The 21,451-nt window shown below is 33.2% G+C and overlaps 2 protein-coding genes across 5 annotated transcripts in view; one reads left to right on the plus strand and one right to left on the minus strand.

Annotated features, from left to right (window-relative positions):
- The window catches only part of LOC126889925 (uncharacterized), a 64,252-nt gene extending 63,958 nt beyond the window's left edge, over positions 1 to 294 (minus strand). The window contains exon 1 of the mRNA XM_050658665.1: positions 24 to 294. The gene's annotated coding sequence lies outside the window, so the exon portion shown is untranslated. The remainder of the gene's footprint in view (positions 1 to 23) is intronic.
- Positions 1 to 21,451, plus strand: part of LOC126889923 (E3 ubiquitin-protein ligase MYCBP2) — a 743,799-nt gene that overhangs the window by 252,563 nt on the left and 469,785 nt on the right. The gene's annotated exons all lie outside the window — the stretch shown is intronic.

A 21,451-nucleotide genomic window follows, 5' to 3' on the forward strand; every position in this document is an offset into this window, starting at 1 on the left:
TTCAAATGTAATAGAATACTTGCCTATGAATTAAAACTGCGAAGTCCATATCTACGAAACAAACAACCACATTATTTTCCACTATCATTTGTAAACAACCGGCAACAAACAATTAGCGAATCGTTGCAATTATATAAGCGCTAATAAAATTATAATAACTAATTGCTCCCAATTAAATACGTTATCAGAAATCACACATGAAACTCACACATACACAGAGCAAGCGACTAGTAGCGCGCACTAATATTTTCTACTAATGTGCGATGTGCGATTGAATACGCTGTTAGCGCTAATGTTGTTTTTTTCCTTCTTTCTGTGATCGTCAACTTGTTTTATGAGCGTATAGAGACGCGAGCGGCTTTCGACGCCGTTTCCATAGGGATAGTATTGGCGTCGAGGGACAGCTGGGAAGGGGTTGCGACCACAATGTATTTGTTATTGTGGAAACCGTGACCTATTTGTGTTTGTACCTGCGCTGAAGGCGCAAAGGAAATTGCACAATTCCATTGACCCCGGATTTTGCAGTTAAGATTTAAAGTGAAGATAAATTGAAGGGTGAATATGTGGTTCGATATTCTTTGTTGTTAAAACCACGGAGATCTTTTCCTTATAAAACTGTGTTTAGAATATTAAAAAAATGTTTATATATTATGAAGGAGAGACAATGCACCTACATCATATTTTATACAATTTTAAGAGGATCAAAAATTATTAGATTAGTAAGACTAGAGACAAAAAAATATGAATTTCAAAAGAAAACTACACATTTTTTTCTGCAGTTTTGACTAAAATCATGTTATACTCTGTTCTTGTTTATAAATAATAGTAATATTTAGTGCCTCCAGCCTACTAGGCTTGATTGACCATTCTCCTACATCCGTTTTCGTCCATTGCTTCCAGTCAGGGTGCCAGGGCCGTGTCGTGCTATGATGCGGCGAGGCAGTCGCATCAGGCGGCATCACAAGTGGGGCGGCATAATCAGTAAAATGAAAAAAATTGTGAGATTGTGTAAAAATATAGTCAGAAACTATAGAAAAAATGAAAAGTTACAGATAATATGGCTAATTACCTAATGAAACTTTAATAAGATTGCAGAAAATTTTGATATAAGTTGAAAATTTCCAGCTGAAAATGAAATTCCAGCCAGAAGAAAAAAGCGTTTATTTGACTACGAAAAATCTGTGGATGAGCTCTTAACAGATGAAGCTAAATTTAAAATAAATTTGTTCATCTATATTTTAGACATTGCCGTTAATTCTTGATTGATCGATTTTCGCTTCTAGAAACTCATAAAAATTTTAAATTTTTATATATTTTTAAATTAAGGAAAATATATGATGAAACACCAGAAAAAATATTGTACTACTATAAAATATCATTCAATACTTTCAATAGAAAAAGAAAAAAATCCGATGATATAATGATCTAGAATCTAGAAGAATTGAGTGATATATTTCAAATTATACCATACTCCCCTTTAGAGGTTTTGAATGATTTGTTCCAAAATAACCTAATTTCTTTATACCCAAATGCAGTTGTAAACTAAGAATTTTATTAACACTGTCTCGCTAGCCAGAGGGGAAAGAAGTTTTTCAAAATAAAAACTATTTACGAAGCTCCATAAGACAAACAAAACCAAAAAATTTAGCACTTATGAGAATAGAGTTTTGACTAGCTGCTAAACTTATCTATCCCCACTAGGCTACACCCATTCTGATGGACGAGTTTGCCAAAATTAAAGTCAGAAGGGTAAAATTATAATTTTTGTAAATGTTACTTGAGAGCATAGGCGCAAAATTTGCTTGCATTGTTTTAAATGATTTCACTTTTTTTCGAATCCTGAAAAAACTAATAAATATTTAAAAAAAATTTAAACGCAGTTTGAAAGATTACATTATTACCGAAGGCTGAAAGTCCCTTAGAATAAACAAAAGGTTTCTTGTGAAATTAAAAATTACACTCAATTTTATCTTTTCTTTTTTTCACCTTTTTTTTCACCCAACTTATTCAAATAAGCATTAGAGAGATTTTTAGGGACTTTCGGCCCTCGGTTATAATGTAGTCTTTTATTCTGCATTTAAATTTTTCAAAAATACTAATTAGTTTTCTCAGGATTCGAAAAAAAAAATGAATGCATTTAACACGCATTGCAAGCAAATTTTGCGCCTACCCACTTAATGTAGTGTTAATACATAGGTATGTATTTCATTTAATGTAAAGTATGTTTTCTTTTTAAAATCAAATAGGCCTGGATCCCGCGTACCAAAAAAAGTTGATTAATAGCAAGCTGAAAATTTGTTAATAGCTTAACGGTGTCTCGTCGGACAAACTTTGATGTATGGGAACACTGGAACAGGGAAAGTTTTAATTTTGGAACAGATTAAAAATTTGGAACGTCAGACTACGAAAACGTCCCATGTATTTTGTCGGACAGAACTTCCAATTGATTTGTTACCCTTTCATTAAACTCTCATGCAAAAAATCAGACTGATATTTATCACCAACTGGGCATTTTTCGACACGTAGAATATGTCAAATGACAGGAATTATGACAGGTGATAAATAGCAGTCTGATTTTTGCATGAGAGTTTAATGAAAGGGTAACAAATCAATTGGAAGTTCTGTCCGACAAAATACATGGGACGTTTTCGTAGTCTGACGTTCCAAATTTTTAACCTGTTCCACAATTAAAACTTCCCTTGTTCCAGTGTTCCCGTACATAAAAGTTTGTCCGACTAGACACCGTCAAGCTATTAACAAGTTTTCAGCTTGCTTTTAATCAACTTTTTTAGTACGCGTGATCCAGACCTAAAAGTTTTCGTTCATTCTGTGTAGTTTCTTTTAATAAAAATAAAAGTTAATTTTCAATAATATTTAACGGGCGGCATTTCGAAGACTTAGAAGGCGGTAGAAGCAGAGTTGCAGCTAATGAAAAGTAGGTTCTTCTTCGTCAAATTCCAAATCGAATATTTCAATGTGAAATAACCTAAAAACGGAGCACTTCGGGGAAAATTCATTTTAACTTTTTTAAAGTGTTTAAGAAAGGGTTTATTTTTGTTTTTTAAAAAAACTTGTTATATTAAAAGTAAGTGAATTACGCTCAAAATATTGTTGGTCCCTTTCATTTTTTGGTAAAAAATCGAGAAAATCACCCCCTAATTAGCATCACATATACATTTTAACATTACCACTTCACAAGTTACTTTGTCTATGTATTATCTATATGATCTGTAAGTTTCATCGGTTTAAAGTGATTCGTTTTGAAAAAGCTGTAGTTAAAATGGCTTAAACGAGTAACTAATCACGAGTTTAGGCAAATTTTGAACAGCCATAGCATAACCAATTTTTGTCTAACAAGAAAGCAAAAATCAAAAATATTCGGAAAAGCAAAACGTACATTTTATTACTCTTTGAGATTTTGGTATTCCTAATTGTTTTTAAGTTAATTCCATAAACAATTACGATTTTTTTCAAAATTAAAAAAAATGTTTTATTTTAAACCCAATTTTTTTCAAAATTGAACACTTTGAACCAATGAAACTTATAGATAATATAAACAATACATAAGTAAAGTAACTTATAGAGCGGTAACGATTAATTTTATTTGAGAAGCTAATTAAGGGGTGATTTTCGCCATTTTTTACCAAAAAATAAAAGGGACCAACAATATTTTGAGCGTAACTCACTTCCTTTTAATGCTAGAAGTTTTTTTTTTTAAACAAAAATAAACCTTTTTTAAACACTTTAAAAAAGTTGTAATGAATTATCCCAGAAAAGTGCTCCGTTTTTTGGTTATTTCACATTGAAATATTCGAGTTGGAATTTGACGAAGAAAAACCTACATTTCATTAGCTGCAACTCTACTTCTACTGGGTCTGCAGACCTCACGCATACACCATTTTTTTCAATTTTTTATAAGCTATATTTTTACTAAGAATATTTTTTTAACTATTTATAATGGGAAATAAGCCACAATATTATTAAAAAAAATGATTTTTATTAACGTTTCGACGCCCAAATCGGGTGCCGTTGTCAAAATACAAAATACTACTGAACGTAGTATTTGACAACGGCACCCGATTTGGGCGTCGAAACGTTAATAAAAATCATTTTTTTAATAATACTGTGGCTTATTTCCCATTATAAATAGTTAAAATTATAAAAATGCCACAAGAAAATAGCTTCAGAACAACATTAAGAATATTTTTTTCGCTAAAATACTTACTTTTTGAGTTATCTCCGAAAAACCGTTCAAAAACATTTTTTTTTTGGTTAAAAATAAGAACACATTCACTCGCAAATAACTCGAAAAGTATTGACTTAGTAAAAAAACTTTATAGAACAAAAGTTACTTAGAATTAGTAATTTTATCCAATTCCGGACTTATTTTGAACGTATATTTTTTCACCCCCGAGAAAAAAATTTTCACCCCGTATTTTCCAATTTTTGTAAAATGGAGGGGATGTAGAATTGTAAACGTTTTCTTATATAATAATAGACAATTTCAACTACCTATTCCCAAATTTTACTACCTTCCATTAGTTTTTCAACTACCTACCATTCAACTACCTACCATTTACTAGGAAACTGTGATATTTCATCATTTACTTTTACTCGGTTTTTTGTTCTTAGCGTTAGTTGTATAAATCTAATATTTTTTCTGCTTACTTCTAGTTCTTCAAATGATTTATACAGGTCAGTCCTTTTTTACATTATCAAATGCTTGTTTAAATTCTATAAATAATATCATGGTCAGTTTCTGGTAAGCCTAAAAAGCCTTACTTTACCTTAAAGGGTAAAATCTTCGATAAAGTACGACATGAATAATTAATGAGTGTCCTGAAATCAAAGAAGATAGACTACAATGACTTCGGGATCATATCGAATTTATACCACAATCAGCAAGCAAAAGTACGTGTCAGCGTGTTAACGAACAGTTGTCAACGTGGGTGAAACAGGAATGCGTATTGTCGCCAATTCTTTTTATTGTCTACTCGGAAGAGATCCCGAAAAAAGCTCTTGAAGGTGGGCGAACTGGGCGGCTGCCCAGGGCGGAAAATTTTAGAGGACTTTTTGAAATCAGCAAAGTATTATAACATAATTTTAGATTGTACACCTGATATTTCTGGAGTGGAACAAATAACTAGGTATTGTTGTACGTTTTGTCGATTTAGGTTCCTGTTCATAAAGTGTTAAAATTGCAGAACATTTTCTTGGATTTGTGCCTGTACTGGAACCACTGGCTTGGGACTTACAGCAGTTATTTTGCAAAAACTGAATGAACTGGGAATACGTTTGGAAGATATGAGAGGACAAGGGTATTATAATGGGCAAACATGAAAGGGAAGAACTTAAGGTTTAAAAACAGAATTTTGAAAATGAATCCTAGATCAGTTTTTGTCCCATGTTCTAGCCATTCACTCAACGTAGTCGTGAACGATGCTGCTAAAGCCTCACAGTTTGCAGTTTCTTTCTTTTCCCTAGTAACAAAAATTTACGACTTTTTCTCAGCATCTATTCATCGTTGGGCTATAGTGAAAAATAATATTTCTAGTCTAACATTGAAACTTTTGCCCGAAACTAGATGGGAAAGTAGAATTGGTGCAATTACTTCCATCAGATACCAAATTGAAGAAATCTACGATGCTCTTGTAGAAATTACTGTCAATAAAAACAACGATAAAATGGTTGCTCATGGTCATGAGGCAAGCTCTTTGGCAAATCAAAGCCGTGATTTTACTTTTTTTTTCTTTGTGGTAATATGGCATGACATTTTACTTCACATCAATGTAGTCAATAAATCACTGCATATTATTGATATGGGGGTGTATCAAGCTGGGAGTTTATTAGAAAAAACCGAAATCCATTTTAAGTCTCTCAGAAGTGATTTAAAATTCTAGGGCTATTGAACAGACGCAAAAGAATCCATCAAGAAAACCATCAAAGTTAGAAATTGAGAACCCAAAAATCGGGGGCACAGTAACAGCAATAAAGAGGAAAGTGAAAAGGCAATTTGGCTATGAGGCTGAAGATGAAAATATGGACGTATTAATTATTATATTAACGTTCTATTTAAAAATTAGAGACACAACCGTTAATACGTTAAGTGATAGATTTCAGCAAATTAAGAGCCAGAGTAAAATTTTTTAGCTTTTGTACGACATAAACCAAATTAAGGATGTCATATCCTAGTGATCGCTAGTGATTTATCAGATAGATGTTTTAGGCTATGTGATGCTTTAACTTTTGATGAGTCAAAAGATTTAAATTATGCTGATCTAAAACATGAACTCAAAGTACTTTCCACGATTGTGAAGCCCAAGAGTACACCTGTAGAGACCCTGAAAATGATTAGAGAGTATGATTTTGATTTCGCACTCAATCTTAGTGTTGCTTTGAGGATTTTATTAACCCTTCCAGTGGCAGTGGTTTCTGAAGGAAGAAGCTTTTCAAAGCTAAATGTAATAAAAAATTACTTAAGATCAACTCAGGAACTTTTGAGTGCTCTAGCGACAGTCTCTATTGAACACGAAATAGCTGAGTCACTGGATCTTAGAGAATTATTATTAAAAGACTTTTCCCGTGTCAAGGCAAGACGAGTGCTACTTACTTAGCATTTAATTTAATTTAGCACAAAGCACATGGCACATATGAAAAAAAAATACAATCTTGATTTAAGTTGGCGATTGCTGAAAGAAGGTGATAAATCAAGGGGGGCGGCGATCGCCGAGCTTGCCCAAGGCGGCAAAATCCCTAGGCCGGGCCTGTCTAATGCGATTTATTCTTGTCACTCTGCATCTTCTTCTCATAAACTCCATTTCAATTACTTTAATTTTGGACCTGGGCCCTGATTCTAATTCAAATTTCGACTGTTTCTTTTGTCCTTTCCAGTGAGACCCAATTCTCTGCTCTATAGGTAATTACACTACGTATCAATAGACGGAGAGCTAGAGCCGAAAAATCATCGTCATAAGTAATATGGAGTTTTTATGAGGACACCTCAGTGGATACAGGAAGTAGCAATAAGGGATGAAAGGGGAAAGTTAGTGCAGTCATTAAAGGTTTTCACCTCCTGTTTTGTTAAACCTCGATCGATTTGCATGAAAATTTGTGACTAGTTAGAGCATACCTCAAGAAACAAAACTGATTTGGTGCCCCTTACACTATTACCCTGGTGGTGAATACCACCCCTTCCCGCGGGTGAAAACTATTTTATTAAAAATAACCCCACAAACCGATAGAGAAACAAATTTTAAGTAAAATTTGTTATAGCATGTTATTAAAATAAATCAATACTTTTTGAGTTATTAAAGATCAAAGATTTGTCTATTTTAGAGCATATGCGTGAAGTTACGGATGATAAAAAGAACATGTTAATTAATTGTATGTTAGTAAAATATTATTTTTATATTATTTCGATATTTAATTGAATTTTTTTTTCATTATAAACTGAATATATCCAGAAACTGGGGGTGTCCAATAATGGGTACATTTGACATATTCGAATACACTTTTGCTAAATTTATAATATCGAAATACTATAAAAATAATATTCTAGTAACATACAATTAATTAATATTTTCTTTTTATCATCCGTAACTTCACGCATGTGCTCCTAAACAGACAAATCTTTGATCTTTAATAACTCAAAAAGTATTGATTTATTTTGATAACATAATATAAGAAATTTTAATTATAATTTGCCCCTCTATCGATTTGTGGGGTTATTTTTAATAAAATCGTTTTCACCCTCGAGAAGGCGTCGTATCCACCCCCAGGGTAAAAGTGCAAGTTGGCACCAAATCATTTTTATTTCCTGAGGTATGTTCTAACTAGTCACCAATTTCCATGCAAATCGATGGAGATTTAACAAAATAGGAGGTGAAAACCTTTAAAGACTACACTAACTTTCCCCTTTCATCCCTTATTGCTACTTCCTGTATCCACCGAGGTGTCAGCCTGAAAGGGGTCATAATTATCAATAAACAATAGACACATTTCACATGCCAAACTCCATATTACTTAATGTTGTTCTGAAGCTATTTCCTTGTGGCATTTTTATGATTAATTATTTATATGGGAAATAAGCCACAATTAAAATGAAAAAAATAATTTTATTAACGTTTCGACGCCCAAATCGGGTGCCGTTGTCAAAATACAAAATATTACTAAAATAAACTAAAGTGTTGTTGCTAAGCAAAAAAATTCTTCTAATAATTTATTTAATCTCATTCATTTATATTGGCAATTCAGACATATATTATACATTTTAAAGTAGAAGACTTTAAAATGATATTGCCAATATTTATGAGTTGCGTTCCTGGGACGACTTACTGAAAGATAGTTCATTCGATTACATGAAATTAACCCCAACTCAAGAATATCCGTCATAAAAAATTATAGCATGTGATATGTCTTTAAAAAGACAACCAAATGCAACGACAGTAAAATTCTCGCGTTAGAGACTTCATAGTAAATCACAAGGGAAAACCAGGAAAAACCCTGTGATACTATCCCGACATCGTAAGTATTTGGTCTTACATTAATTTACTCTCAAAAAATAATACCAAATTCTGACTTGTAACATGTTTAAATTATAAATAATATTAATAATATTAGATATATAAGTAATACTAAAATATAAAATATGTACTAGCTCGATATTATTGACTTACTAATCTTGGTATTTTCTTTCTATTGACTTCCTCTTTCAGTATGGGTAACCACATCCTACTGCATTCTACCGAGGAATTTGCGACACAATTGGTTTCATTTAGCATAATTAGAGCCGCTTCTTTGATTTTTCTCTTTTTACTATCTGATTCTTTCAGGGCTATACTTGAATCTCTCCACTGAACTCTATGTTCATTATCCCATGCGTGTTGACATATTTGAGATCTCTCAAATTCTCTATTTTTAATATAAGATTGATGTTCACTTATTCTAATGTCTAATGGTCTTGATGTCTCACCTAAATAAAATTGTTCGCATTCACAAGGTATTTTATAAATGCAATTCTTTGTTCTTTCTTGATCATTGTTAGGTTTAGTTTTAGATAGAATAGATCTCAATGTGTTTGTTGTTTTGAATGTTGTTGAAATGTTGAATTTATTTCCTATTGTTTTAAGTTTCTCGGATAGTCCTTTTATATATGGTATTGATATTTTCCTCGTATTATTTCTGGTGAATGTTGTAGGATCCCGTTCTAAGTTGTTCTGTTCCATTCGATCCAGTCTTGACAATTCCTTATTTATAAACTATAAAGGATAATCATTTTTTAATAAAACAGATGTTAACAATTGTTTTTCTGCTAAAAAGGAATTTTCGTTAGAACAAGTAATTTTGGCTCTATCATATAAGGATTTAATGATTCCCTTTTTAACGTTGATGTTGTGATTTGACTTGTAATTGAGATATCTGTTGGTGTGTGTTGGTTTTCTATACACTTGAGTCTCATATCCAATATCCTTCTTTGAGATCAAAACATCGAGGAAAGGTAGGCTGTTATTGTATTCCTTTTTCATTGTAAATTTTATTGTCTCTTCTTGATCGTTTATAATATTCAGGAACGTATCCAACAATTCTGATCTATGAGGCCATATTGAAAAAGTTCATAAAAAGCCATCACAACATCAACGTTAAAAAGGGAATCATTAAATCCTTATATGATAGAGCCAAAATTACTTGTTCTAACGAAAATTCCTTTTTAGCAGAAAAACAATTGTTAACATCTGTTTTATTAAAAAATGATTATCCTTTATCGTTTATAAATAAGGAATTGTCAAGACTGGATCGAATGGAACAGAACAACTTAGAACGGGATCCTACAACATTCACCAGAAATAATACGAGGAAAATATCAATACCATATATAAAAGGACTATCCGAGAAACTTAAAACAATAGGAAATAAATTCAACATTTCAACAACATTCAAAACAACAAACACATTGAGATCTATTCTATCTAAAACTAAACCTAACAATGATCAAGAAAGAACAAAGAATTGCATTTATAAAATACCTTGTGAATGCGAACAATTTTATTTAGGTGAGACATCAAGACCATTAGACATTAGAATAAGTGAACATCAATCTTATATTAAAAATAGAGAATTTGAGAGATCTCAAATATGTCAACACGCATGGGATAATGAACATAGAGTTCAGTGGAGAGATTCAAGTATAGTCCTGAAAGAATCAGATAGTAAAAAGAGAAAAATCAAAGAAGCGGCTCTAATTATGCTAAATGAAACCAATTGTGTCGCAAATTCCTCGGTAGAATGCAGTAGGATGTGGTTACCCATACTGAAAGAGGAAGTCAATAGAAAGAAAATACCAAGATTAGTAAGTCAATAATATCGAGCTAGTACATATTTTATATTTTAGTATTACTTATATATCTAATATTATTAATATTATTTATAATTTAAACATGTTACAAGTCAGAATTTGGTATTATTTTTTGAGAGTAAATTAATGTAAGACCAAATACTTACGATGTCGGGATAGTATCACAGGGTTTTTCCTGGTTTTCCCTTGTGATTTACTATGAAGTCTCTAACACGAGAATTTTACTGTCGTTGCATTTGGTTGTCTTTTTAAAGACATATCACATGCTATAATTTTTTATGACGGATATTCTTGAGTTGGGGTTAATTTCATGTAATCGAATGAACTATCTTTCAGTAAGTCGTCCCAGGAACGCAACTCATAAATATTGGCAATATCATTTTAAAGTCTTCTACTTTAAAATGTATAATATATGTCTGAATTGCCAATATAAATGAGTGAGATTAAATAAATTATTAGAAGAATTTTTTTGCTTAGCAACAACACTTTAGTTTATTTTAGTAATATTTTGTATTTTGACAACGGCACCCGATTTGGGCGTCGAAACGTTAATAAAATTATTTTTTTCATTTTAATTGTGGCTTATTTCCCATATAAATAATTAATCCATATTACTTATGACGATGATTTTTCGGCTCTAGCTCTTAGACTACAAGGTGTACTGTGTGCTATTATATTCTCATCTTTGTATTTGTACAGTGAAAGTATTAATACATATTATTTATTATATTCGTATTAATATATTTATTAACTAAAAATAGAAAAAAGTTAGTCATATCACGACATCGACAGTGTGAACATAGATAGAAATAGATAGAAAAGTCCTTGAGCGTCAATTTTTTACCTCTGAATTTATTTTTCATGTCATAAAATTCATATTTATGCGTGTTTTTTTTTTCATTCTCATATTTTTTAATGAAAAGTCTGAAGGTCCAATTGTTCATTGACAATCATAATTTATTCTATTTTAAGGTCTGTTAAATACAAGGGCGGATTCAGAACCGCTTTTCGGGGGGTCATGAACTTTTTTTGGGGAGGATACTGGGGGTCTGGAGAACATTTTTTAAATAATTACACTTTTATAAAAAAAAAAGAACTTTTTATAGTAAAACGTTATTTATAGGCCCCAATATAAAATTATAAACTATTTTGTTGTTTCAATTTCTGTCATAAAAGAATTTTGTAATCGACTATTTTAGAGGCATATTTTCTCTAGCGGATTTAAACTCATATAAACCAAAGAAAATATTTAAAATGGTATATATAATATTTATATATAATAATTAACTTATAAAATATGAATTTTAAGTATATTAACTTTTAATTATTTATTTAAAAGATTTAAAAAAAGATACGCAAAACCCGGGTATCGAACTCGGGACTTCTCGATCTGCAGTCTAATGCTCTACCACTGAGCTACCATCAATTTGTAATTATCGATTTGTTGACGTACTTTAAAATGAAATCTAAATGTCATTGCATTAGTCACATTTTTAAAATCGTTTGAAATTTAAAAAATCGATTTATCCATAGTGAAAAACCTAGAACGAACATGTAAATCGAATGGAGCCAGATAGATTAGCGAACATCTGTAAAAACAACAAGCTGTATAGCAGAAGACCCGTTGGAAGGCCGCCGAAAAGGTGGAAAGACAATGTACAGTCAACAACAACTGAAACAAAATAAGAGGTAAACAAACAGGAGTAATCCTAGTCGCACGAAGAAGAAAAATAAGAAGAAGAAGAAGATTTATCCATATAATAGCAGTTAAATATTGCATTGTTAGCAAGTTCTGAGCTATTCTGAAAATTTCAGGTGCTTAGGTAGCCTAGAACTCTGTTTAAAATGGATAACAAAATTTGCGGAGATAGTGACAAAGACAAAGTCAAGTAATAAAAACGTTTTAAAATAGGGTTAAAATGGCACTTTTAAGGCACTTTTCACATATTTTGGAGTGCCATAAAGAAAACGTATCGTTTTATTTGTCTAGCAAATATTTAAATTTATATTTTTTTTCAATTCTGGGAGGGGACCATGGCCCCCTCTCTGGATCCGCCCTTGGTTAAATACCTAAAATTTTCCAATCTGTAAAAACAGTAGTTATATACTTTATTAATGGACAATAAAAAACTTTCCATAGTTGGATTTTGTGGCTGTCATAATCCTTTGGAATTTATTAAAATAAAGTCGTAAATTGGAGAAATTTTCTGTCTACGCAATATCCACAGAGGTCATTACCACCCTCACAATTTGATAGACGCGAGACGCGCACATAAACCTCCCTACATCGCTCTTTTAGCTATCCACAAATAATATTACTAGAATCTTTAGTGACTCGCAAAATTTATTATTTTTTGTCTCAGTATTAGTTAAAAAGAGTATTATGGAAGTTATACATTTTTAAAATTTTCTGTATTCTAGGTATCGAAAACTGTACTGTAAAATGCTAAAATATCCAAATCAAATTTATTAGGTCTTGATTACCCATGATAACATCGAAATATTATACAGTGATGAGCGTGCTAATAACCGACAAAATAACGCAAAAGAAGAAAAACGTAATAAACTGTGAAATGAAACAAGATAAAACTAGTAGAGGTGGTAAATTTAGCGTGTATCAGTGGCGCACCCAGAATTTTCCTCTAGGGGGGTTAACTTGGGTGGGGGGAGGTTGACTTGGGTGTGGTTCGGACAAATAATCCATGACAAAAAATCCCCACAAATTATAAAAAATCCCCAGACAAAAAATCACCGGACAAATAATCCCCGAGCAAAAAATCCCCACAAAAAATCCCGGACAAATAATCCCCACAAATTTTTTTCGACAAAATATCCCCACAAAAAATCCTCATGAAATATTTGCTATCGAATAGTTCTCTAAAAGTTTTCCCGTGAACGCAATCGACTCTAATGTTTTTCAGCCTCAGTGCATAAGAGTTAAAGCAATGGCCATGAAACCGCTTTTCGGCACGACAATAATTATTAAGTAATTAAGATTAAGCATGAATTATTGTAATTTAGATTACCAAATTTCGAATTCCAATTACAAATTTTACGTGACAAACGAGTGTGAGTTTTTTCAAAAATTGTGGAAGATATGGCGAATGAGCTAAGGCTGTGGGAATCATGTTGTAATTATTCGCTTAAATCTTTTGCTGACTCTGCCTTGAATAACTAAGTTCAAAACATTGTCTATTATCTGTGTGCATCCATGAAAAATTTTTGCGCTATAAGAATGTTTAGCTTTGTTATGAAAACGCAGAACACAGGTTTTTGACATAGCTTTTGAAAGCTTTTGAAGCAGGTTTCTGAAATGTTGCTTGGAGTGAATTAAAACTGATGACTAAATATTTTTCGTTATGTATTACTAAAAAGATTACTACCATCCGCCGAAGAAATAGTTGGTGACTACCAGTGTGATTTCAGTCCCGGAAGATCGATTTTTGATCAAATATTTACTATTAGACAAATGCTTGAAAGGATTGGGACTATAATCAAGACGTGCATCAGTTCTTTATAGCTTTCAAACAGGGTTATGATTCAATTAACCATCCTACACTATGGAATGCAATGGTCGAGCTGGACGTACCCAAGAAACTAACTGCGGTAACGCAAATGTGTGTAAGTAACTTCTTTGCACAAGTTAGAGTAGGTGGGAAAATGTCAAATGCTTTCTGCGTAAATTCTGGACTGAGGCAGGGAGATCCGTTTGTCCCCATTGTTGTTTAACCTGGCCTTAGAATATGCCATGCGAAAAATTTATCCAAAACTCAAACCAGACATAGCTACTCGGGGAGAGGTCAGATGGGAGAAAGTATGTAGGACGGACTAGAAAAAGGTGGAAAGATGCAGTCAGAGAAGATCTGGAGAAAATGGGAGTGAGACAATGGGAAATAGTGTCACAGGACCGACACATGGAAGGCAATAGTAAACCACTCGCAAGGATACTCGGAAGAGTTATAACGCCATTGATGATAATAACTAAATATGTTCGACGTTAAATTTACAAAAATTAACAGGTTTTTTGAATTACAATCAAGATTATCGTTTTCAGGACCAGGAGTTCTCATCACGAATAGGCAATGTTTTGTACATAGTTATTCAAAGCAGAGTGAGTAAAAGATTTAAGCGAATAATTACAACATGGTTTCCACAGTCTTAGCACATTTCCCATATCTTCCACGATTTTTGAAAAAACTCACTCGATTGTCATGTAAAATTTGAAGTTTTCGGCATGGAATTGAAATTCGAAATTTGGTGATCGAAATTACAATTCATGCTTAATCTTAATTGCTAATCATTATTTTCGTGCCGAAAAGCGGTTTCATGGCGATTGCTATAGCTCTCACGCATTAAGGCTGAAAAACATTTGAGTCGATTGCATTAACGGGAAAATTTTTAGAGAACTATTCGGCAGCAAATATTTCTTGGGAATTATTTGTCCTAGCTTCGCTTGGGCACCAAAATTTTTTTGTATTGTTTCTGAAAGACAAGTTTTCTTACATTTTCATACTATTCTTTATATTTTTTATGTGCCCTGGGAGGGGTTTTAACCCCCAAAACCCCTCCCTGGGTGCGCCACTGGCGTGTATTACTCCTTCCTTGTATCTTTTCCACAGCAAGAGACATAGAAAATTGAAAACATAAATATTTCATTTATAATAATTCAAATTAACGTACATTTCTTGCCTAAGTGTCTCCCGCCAAGTCTTTTTTTGGTTTTCATCGTTCACTACTTCTAAAATATCGCGTCTTAGTGATTTATTGTAATGGGTGATTGTCGTTTCTACATTGAACCATTTTCATAAAATTCCCGGAGACGACGTAGATACAGAGCACCAGGTACCTCGTACAGTATCTTCGTTGCAATATTCGTATTCAGCGACCTCAAAAACGTGGGGATAACAAGTTTTAACGATTTTCGTAATGAATTTCCATAAAATTTCAGGAGAAGCGTGCATACCGGGATACCAGACACCAGGTACCTCTTACAGTTTCGCCGACCCGATATTCCTGTTCAGCGACCTTAAAAACCTACTCAGTATGAAAATTGAACTCATTTCCATGATTATTTTCTGAGTTGTGAATTTTTATTTTTTGAACACTTTGAGATGCACTTTGGAAAATGCATTTTTCGCCTACAACAATGCAATTGTAATTTGTCCCTCATGCCAAGTGGTCAAGAATTTTCCTGAATCTCTCCCGAATCGAATGCAAAAGGTTTCATAAAGATCCGTCTTACTTAAAAAAGTTAGAGGTGTAATGCTATAGTATATAATATGCTCATAGTCGTTATAAGGAGAGTCTAGAATGGGATATTATACACTGCGAGAAAACCTGAGCAACGTTAGTACTGGTTAGATTGTGACATAGTAACAACATAAATTAAATTAGCGATACCGATTGGATGATTATATCTAACCATATGGTATTTAGATCCAGTACCCTTCCAAGTGGACATTTGCCCACAAGAGGAATGGGGTAGAGGTTTCGACCAACACTTCCGAGTTATATACAGACGGGTCTAAAACTACAGATGAATCGGATGCAGGAATATAGATTTAAACATTTCCTATATTTCAGACAAAGATTTTCGCAATCTTGCAGTATGCATTAGAAATTAACATGAGCGTTTTCGAACTGCAGCGGATCAGTATAGGTATACGCATAGATAACCAAACAGCCATTTGGGACCTCATAATCGCTAAAGTGGACTATACTATAAGCGAATGTGGAAACCAAGAGGAACACAGGCTGGTGAAATATAACAGTATCACAATATAAATATGCATTCTAGGTTACCGGGGAATACACGGCATTGAAAGAGCTGAATCACTTGCCAGAGGAGCGTCAGCTTCAAAATTCAGAGTTGGCCGCTGGAAGTGACAAAAAGCGACCTCCATGACCGAAAAAAAGCCTGGATCCGAAGGCAACATAGTCCTTTTGTTATATCAAATTGTGGAGTTAGGTTTGTCTTGTGTGTCAAATGGGAGAAAAACAAATTAAAATAATCTGCTATGTAGACGATGCAATACTAATCTCTGAAAGTGAAGATGATTTACAACGTACGCTGCACCAATTTAACTTAACCGCCAGAAAATTTAACATGTTAATTTCCTCAAAAAAGACAAAATGCATGGTTATAACAGCAAATCCAATAAGATGGAAATTGGAGCTGGAAGGTCAGATAATAGAACACGTGATGGAGTTTAAATACCTAGGCATCACCAACGGGAGGCTCGAAACAGAAGTGGAAGATCAAGTGAATAGAGCAAACAGAGCCACAGGTTGCCAGAATAACACAATATGGGAAATAAAAATATCGGAAAAGAAATGAAAGGCAGAATTTACAAAACAGTCACAGACCAATAATGCCATACGTGGCAGAAACACGACCCGACACAGAGAGGACAAAAAGATTGCTCGAAACGCTGGGTTGAAAACCCTTCGAAAAATCGATGGTAAGACTCTATGGGACAGAACTAGAAGTATAACTATACGACGGAGAGGCAAAGTGGATAACATTAAGAACTGGGTAAGAAACAAAAGAATAGAATGGAATGACCACATAAGCCGAATGACAACAAATACAGTAATAAGGAGAGCGAAAGACGGTTGTATTGGGATACACTGCATCTCAGTAATCATCTTATTAAGACAAATTCTTTTAATAATTAAATGTCTTTGGTAAAACAAATACGTTTGTTTATAATAAATACGATTGACCTATATTACCACATCAATGTATCGGTTTTCGATACAAGGTCAGTTTGAAATAACAATTAGTATTCGTTATTTATAATCTAGTCGATTCAGCACTTTTAATAAAAACACTCTCACTTTTATTTATACCAAACAGTAAACAGGGGAATCCACTTTTAGTTCTACTTTCATGGCGAAAAGATTAGTCATTGGTATTTGAGATCCCAACGGGTAAACATCACAGTTACTAAATAATATACCACCAGCTATTTACCGTAGTTACTTCAACGCACCAATAAATGAATTTACAGTGAGTATTGTTACTTCATCAACCCTTATGGTAGGGGGTCACCACCCCTCAATTATCTGAGATGATTCAGATAAACAGAAACCACCATACGGTTCCCCAATAGGAAGACGATCAGTGCGAAGACCACGAAAACGATGAAACGGCAACTTACTGGAGGCACATTGAAAAAACACAGTCATGTCTATACCAAAAGAAGCAGAAGATGAAGAATGTCTTGTGATCTTGAATCTCGTAGAGTAATTGTGCTGCTTTTATTAATTCTATAATTTTTATGTTCGAGAGTTGCAGAGTTTCCCAGAGGGACGCTACCGTACGCTTTCTTTAAGTCAAGATATACAGATTTCTTGATTATATCATTTTTTTTTTCTATTTGTGTGATTGTAAACACGTGGTCAATTATTGATCGTCCCCCTTCAAATCTGACGTGTTCTTCTGTCTCCATTTTGTTTGAATTCATTTTCAATTATATTTTTTATTACCTTGCCTTAGATTCCACATGGATACCACATGTATTCCACATGGATACCACATGGGAGCGCATAAAATCACGATACTATGCTATGCCGATGATGCAGTACTAATTGCTGATAACGAGGATGACCTACAAAGGCAGCTCCACACTTTCAATCTCACAGCAAATAACTTTAATATGAGAATATCGGTAGAAAAAACTAAATGTATAGTGATAAGTAAAGAGCCGCGTAGATGCAAGTTAGAAATAGACGGCAAAATTGTAGAACAAGTAATGAAATTAAATTACCTAGGAGTAGAGATCACTAGTGACAGGAATATAAGGACAGAGACCACAACACAAGCGACAAAAGCCGCAAGAGTAAGTGGTTGCCTCCAATAAACCATATGGAGAAACAAATATCTGACCACGGAAAGCAAAATAAAATTATACAAGACAACAGTAAGACCTATCCTAACATATGCAGCGGAGACAAGGACCGATACAAGAAAGACGAAACAACAAATCAACAATATCGAAATGAAAGTATTAAGATCAATAGCGGGCATATCATTAAGAGACAGACAAAGCAACAGAAGTATACGAGATCGTTGCAAAATTCAAAATATTAACAGGTGGATAAAAACAAGAAAGAAAAACTGGAACGAACATTTAAATCGAATGGAACCAGATAGATTAGCGAACATCTATAAAAACAACAAGCCGTATAGCAGAATGCCCGTTGGAAGGCCGCCGAAAAGGTGGAAAGACAATGTACAGTCAACAACAACTGAAACAGAATAAGAGGCAGACAAACAGGAGCAATCCTAGTCGCGCGAAGAAGAAGAAGAAGAAGAAGAAGAAGAAGAAGAAGAAGCCTTAGATTCTACTTAGTATATTTTTAAGTAATTCCCCAGTAATTGTTACAGTTGCTTGTATCCTCATTTTTGTGTATTATCGATATACCGGGTGTTGAATTGGAAAACGGGCCATGGGAAACTCAATGTAAAATTCTAAATTGTTGAATTCCTGCTTCCGTAATTATTTTACATCAAAAGTCACGAGAAACTATTTGTAGAGGATTAAAATTTGTATTAAAAACAAAAGTTAAAATTGTTCTACGATTTAAACAGAGTCCAAAATTTTGAAAAATAGAATACATTTGCCATACCTAAGTAAGTGCGTAAAAGTAAGGCCACACGTGACTATTTCTGACAGTACGCAAACTATTGACTGAATAAAACATCTTTATTATTACCACTTTCTCCTCAACTGAGGACATCTTTTCGACTTTATTGTTTTTTAAACAATAAAAACGATAAAATAAAAATACTGACAGTTCAAAATATTGTTAATATAATAATTTCATTGTGACCGAAGGCAACCTTATATACATTCTTGCACTGTGTATGGCCTAAATTTGGCAAATACTTTGATAACATTTATTATATTTTACAAAATTTTGGAATGTGTTTAATTCGTAGAACAATTTTAACAATTGTTTTTAATAAAGATTTCAATCCTCTACAAATAGTTCCTCATGTCTTTTGATGTAGAATAATGAGGGAAGCAGGAATTCAACAGTTTAGAATTTTACATTGAGTTTCCTATGGCCCGTTTTCCAATTCACCACCCTGGCACCCTGTATAGGATATTTTCCATCCTTCTAGGAGTACCGATCGATTTATGTATTCAATTGTGACACAGATCTTTCTTCGTTTCAAATGCCTCTCGATGCCAATGTGTATGGATATAACATCGCATAAATTAGGCTACTTACTTACCTTTCGTGTCTGGAACACCAAAAACTTTAAATTCTGTACTTCCAGTGATTGGCCACCTAGATGGACCTGTCAATTGCTAAAATTAAATCTTCTTAAAACGAGGAAGACGAAAAATCTTTAGATACAAAGTTTACTGCAATAAAACAATTAAAAATAATTGAAATAAAATAATAAACAATATTTTAAATCCAAGACTTTTCGTCAAAAGAAACTGTAACCTCGGAAATCTTTTTTTGGATGGTGCTAGAAAGGTCACCAATGGAGACACTGCGACGGCAGCCAGATGGTAGGTGGAGAGCGAGTCGTGGGTTCGAAACTAGCTTTTGGAACGTGGAAGGGAGTCAATAGAAGAAATAGGTAAAGATAAGACAAGAGAAGGTAGATAAGAGAAGAGAGAGAAACAGATAAAAAGATAGATAGGTAAAATTACCTAAGATAAGAGAAGAGATGCAGGGCGCCACTTAACTTTTTTTTGGGGTTGCAAGGGGAAAGTTAAGAAACCTTAGAAACGAAAACAGGTAGGTAAGGAAAGATAATGAGATTCTGAGACCAAATACAAGAAAAGATATAGACAGTGAATTAGTAAATATTTAGCGGTAATTTATTATCAGGGAATTTATTATTAGTAGATAAATAAAACTAGTAAAATAAATAAAAAACAATATATTAAACAAATGGCTCACAAGAAGGGTGAGTCCAAAAAAAAACACAAGAAATAACGAGAAAACAATGTATATACACCCATCAAAACTGCACCAACAATTAATGTGTTGTGGTGTACAGTTAGAAATAAACAAAAATTATGATGGAATAAATACAAGTAACATATTATAACAAAAACATGCACAATTAAAAACACAGTAAAGAGAGCCTGGTTATGAATAAAAAAACAAATCAAGCATCGATCGTGAAAAGTCTCTCTTTACTGTTTTAGGGCTTATCTCGAGATAACTGATATGGTAAATTTAATGATTGAATAGAAGATATAAAGTACAAAGATATAATAAAAATAAAATGCAAAACATACAAAGCTAACAAACGGTTACTGTTCAAAAATCAAAAATCAACCCGCACTTGGTTTTATTAACAAAAAGCCAATCGCACAGCTATTAATGAATTAGTGAATGTACTTGGTTTCGATAATGAAAAGTTTACTAATGAACAAAAAACTATTGAGGAAATCGCGGATGAGATTCATCGAAGGTTAGCCTTAACCACAGATGAAGATATGTTGAGGTAGATAGCCCTTAGATTGCTCTATTTTTGGAAATAGTTTTAGGTAGGATTATTAAGACACTTACAGATACTCTGCCTCTTAATATGCACTGACTCTATATTATTTACTTTACTTAGTAAGCAAACACTGAAGTTATTTGGTAATTGAATCTAATCGGATGTTAGATCCAACTACAGATACGATACGAAAGTGAATATCACTCATATAAGATATGTTGTAGGTAAGGTAGATGGTAAGAAAGATATACGGTACTCTAGAGACACACGTCTGTACTTCTAGCCATTCAGCCGCTAACTCCTTTTTCGCAATCTTTTTGCGATGCTTCTTCCTTAAAAAAAAGTGGGAGTATATCCCCTCTCAAAAAAAATTGCATTTCTCAAAAGGAACCGACCTATTTGCGTTTTTAAATAAAGTCACGGTATTTGAGTTGTAAAGTGTTAAAAAAAATAGATCCTTGAAACAGGGTCGCGCTTCAAACAGACCGCAAGAGAAAGCAACGAACCTAACGGAGGTTTTCGAAAGGGACAGTGATTCCTTTGAAATCTTACAGAACGGAAAGTCCAATAAAACATCGCAATACCATGCCGCTTTGTATAAAATGTCATACCTAAGGGAA

This window comes from Diabrotica virgifera, chromosome 8 (assembly GCF_917563875.1).
Source record: "Diabrotica virgifera virgifera chromosome 8, PGI_DIABVI_V3a".
Classification (NCBI taxonomy): Eukaryota; Metazoa; Arthropoda; class Insecta; order Coleoptera; family Chrysomelidae; genus Diabrotica; species Diabrotica virgifera.